Source organism: Triticum dicoccoides, chromosome 7A, assembly GCF_002162155.2.
Source record: "Triticum dicoccoides isolate Atlit2015 ecotype Zavitan chromosome 7A, WEW_v2.0, whole genome shotgun sequence".
NCBI classification, from domain to species: Eukaryota; Viridiplantae; Streptophyta; class Magnoliopsida; order Poales; family Poaceae; genus Triticum; species Triticum dicoccoides.
In genome coordinates, this window is record NC_041392.1 from 33,700,003 (window position 1) to 33,704,270 (window position 4,268).

Here is a 4,268-nt window from a genome sequence, read left to right on the forward strand (position 1 = left end):
GGGTCGGTGACGGGGACGACGACGGGGATGATGGAGGGGCTCCTAGATTTCTGTAAAAACAAAAACCTATAAGCTATCAATTAATCAAATGCATACGCCTTGCATAGTGGTGTCCAATTTGAGCATTCAAAATATGAGTACTTCTCCAATTTGAGCATTCAATAAGCAAAACCAAATCATAAAATAAATAAGTGTTCAAATTAGCATGCATTCAATAAGAAAAAGTAAATCATCTCTTGCGTCCGCACATCGTCGAATATTATCATTAATACATCCCGAATAGTATCATACATATAACATCATTTATACAACTAAAACTCTAGCGCCCGACGGGTATCGGCGCGGGCAGTGGACACCCAAAGAGAAGGAATCATCACAGGATCATAGCTCCAGTGAGATCCCTGGAGAACCTGCCAGGTATTAGAGAACCTGCGCTCCAACGCAACCATGTAGCGACGGACGTGCGTGTCCACCTCGTTGACACGGTGACGTACCACCTCCACGGGGTCCTCAAGCCTCTGCACCGTCACTGGCCCACGTGATCGCCACCAAAGAAGGTCCGGGTCAATAAAAAGATGGCTCCTCACCAAGCTGCCCCCCCCCCCGGTAGGTAGCGCCTCCCAGTACCAGCCCGGCGGGACCTAGTCCCGGACATGGCCCATCTGATCAAGCAGGTGTCCTCCGCCAAGTCAACGACGAGGATGCGGGATAGGCATCATCGACGTCAATGCGGGAATAATTGCTTTAACTAAAAAATAACAATAAATGTGACATGTTCAACTAGTTCTATTAATTCAACTAGTTTTACTAAAAATAAACTTACTATAAATAAAAATAAACTAGTTCTTACTAAAAATAAACTAGTTCAACTAGTTATATTAATTTTCGTACTAAAAATACACTTGTTCTATTAATTCAACTAGTTCTTACTAAAAATAAACTAGTTCAACTAGTTCTATTAATTTTCTTACTAATTATATTAAACACTACTTCCCTAGTTCTTACTAACTAATTAGATGAACCTACCTAGGAACTACTGCCCTAATTAGCATCTAATTTTTTGAACTCTAACTAATTTCATGCAATCTAGAATTTGATGAACCCTAGGAACTTTAGCTAGGCAGAGGTAGGGGAGGGGAGGAGGAGGTGTGCTCACCTCGGGTGCCGGCGGCGAGGGAGGGGCAGGCAGCGTCGAGGTCGGGGTCGGGGCTCGGGCGCGCGGCGGAGGGCGGCGTCGAGGTCGGGGTCAGGGGTGGCGTCGAGGTCGGGGTCGGGGGCGGCGTCGAGGTCGGGTTCGGGGCGGCGTCGAGGGTGTGCGGGGGGCGATGAGGGAGCGCGCGGTGGCCGACGGCGACGCAAGGCGACGATGGCGGCGTGAGCGGATGGATGAGTTCGATTTGGGGGGAGTGGCCGTGGGGAAGAAGGAGTGCGCGGTTAAGTCAAACGTAGCACTAGCGCTTTTCAGGAAAAGCGCTACTGCTACATTAGCTATAGCACTGGCTCACACAATGCGCTACTGCTAAGTTAGCTATAGCGTGTTTCCGGAAAGCACGCTGCTGCTACAACATTTTTATTTGTTTTCCTTTTTCATTTGTTTTCCTTCACATTTTCTTTTTTTTTCATCCCCTTTTTCTATTTCTTTCATTTTCATTTATTTTTCTATATGTTTTACATTTTATTTTTCTTTAATTAGCAATAGCGCTCTCTGAGCGAAACACGCTAGTACAACAAGCTTAGCAGCAATGTTGTTTTTAAAAGACCGTTACTACTATATGTAACCTATCGGCTTAGTAGTGAGAGCTTTAGTAGTAGCGCATTTAAACGAGGATGCGCTACTGCTACGTGCGTATTTATAGCGCGTTTAACCTTCACGCGCTACTGCTATTTACCACTAGCGCCCTTTTTTAACAAGCGTTGCTGCTAATATTCTGTGTATAAGGTTTTTCCTAATAGTGTTCGGGTGTCTGGTATTGAGTTTAAGGAGAAAACCCTAAATGTAACCTTAGTTGGTTGCACTGGTAGATGCGGTTTTTCATGCCATTACCTGGTTGAAGTCATCACTTGGAGTTTGCTTGGGCTTGATCTTTAGGATGGGAATACATGACCTACCTTTTCATGGCTGGATCCGGCGATAGCAAGCTTGCGTGACATTCCCTTCATTGAGGCGATGTTTTCACGTAACTATTACTGTTGTCTTTGTGTTGTCAAGGGAGAGTTTGTTACTCGTGGCTTCGGCGTTGTTTTACTTTTGTGTCATCACTTTCCCTTTCTCTAAATGTGTTGGCGGGCTCTAGTGTTGTTGCAGTATGCTGGTGTCAGCTTAAGCTTAATACTAACGTATGCCTCTTTTACTGAACAAGATATAGAACCAGCACATAATGTTGGATCCAAAAAAAAAAAGGCAAGATAAAAACAGGAAACGACGTCCCCGCAAAAAAAAAAAGAAGAGGAAATTATGTGAAAACTAGCGTGTGGAAAACAAAGTAAAGTAGAGCCGTCGCTGGTGGCAGAGATGAGTCCAGCGAGGCCGAGGAGACACTCCGGTTTACCGACGGTAGCACCCGACGGGGCGTTCAACTCATGCTAGCTGGAATCCAGACGCAGCACACATCCATCATCCGACAGCGTCTCCACGGCTCCACCCGGCGTCCCGGCCGGCCGAGTAGACTGGGTATCTATCCTCTCCAGGCACCGAAAGCTAGCGACCAAACACGGGCTTTGTCTCGACCGCCGGACGCCGGGGATGTTTGCCAGCCGCGTCAGCACGTAGCTACCACGCCTTGCCCACGCCGGATTTCGCTTTGCCTCCTCCCCAGCCGGTCATCGCTCGTGGCCGTCGCGGCCGTGGTGCGTGTCCGAGTCTCCATGGACACGCATACTTGGACCTTCTAGACGCCAGCGGCGACAACAATTTACCTACTTCTCATGTTTGTTTCTTTTGTTGTTCCTACACTTGAACTGGCCCGCTAGCTAAGGTTGCTTCCTGTGAAATGTTCACTTACTTCCTGAGACTGAGGGAACTTGCATTGGCTCTGCTAGTGCGGGCACCGTTAAAACTGAATTGTCAGGCATGATAATCTCTCGCCTTCGACCGGTAGTGGAGGCTGTGCACACTTCTTCTAGAGCGTAATTATAACCCGGAATCTCGCTCCTCTAATGAAGGTATATATGCTAACTTTATTTACCTCTCTAACTAATGAACTTCTTTACGTACGGGGTTATCATGCATGGGAATACCACTGCAACTAACTAACTGATCGGTCGATGGACGTAGCAACGACAAGATCACCTATTAAAGCTGGTGCGACAAGGATGGATATGGATACGTACGCACGTAGTAGTAGTGTACTGATTTAGTGGGGAGAAAAATATTAGGATAGTCGAGCTACGTGCATGGTGTCAGCGCGTGTGCGGATTGGGGGCCATGCAAGCATGATGACCGAATCAGCGGGTCGCCTCGTCGGCCAATGTGAGTGAGTGGGTGGGCCGGCTCGCCCATCGTCGATCTCCATGGCTTTCCGACGCCAGCTACCACCACCGGACGGCGACCGAATTCCGTCGCTCCACGGGACACTAGGTCAGCTATGGATCTATAGTAGATTGGTGTTATGGATGGATGATTGCTTGCTTTGCTTGGTTTTTAATTAACTTTGCATGCATGGAGCCGGCCCTCTGCATGCGTGGCTGCTCCAAAGCCATAGGGATTTGCTTTTGTATATTCGCTAGTGGTTGGGATGCCATCCTGTGACGCAGTTTAAGAGGAACTTGTGCGCATGTTTTCATTTAAGAAAATAAAATATGTATGTGACAACTGTATGGTAGATTGCCAAAACGACCTCATGCATCAGGAGCCACCCAATCGAGATCTCGAGGTCACCTACAGCCTCGTCTCCGGCAACTGCAACAACTATGGCCCCGCCTCGTCGCCCGCGCGCTGCATCCCGACAGAGACAGATTGAAACGTGGGACGAGGAAGAAGTGGAGGAGAGGGAGACGCGGCTGGGCGGACGTTCACTGGAGGTGCGGGCTGGAGAGGATCAGGAGGGACGGCGACAAGTGGCTCCGGCAGCTGCATACCTCATCCCTGACGGCGCGAACAGAGAGGAGGCGATGGCCGACGTTGCAGTCCACGCGCTAGGGACGACTTGAAGCCGAGCGATGGAAACGGAGACGACTGACTCAAGGCGGCCGGCGGTGCACCTGCCGGATCCAGGGAGACCAAGGTCGGGGACGGCGGAGACCGGATCCGGGCATCGCAGGGGATCTCC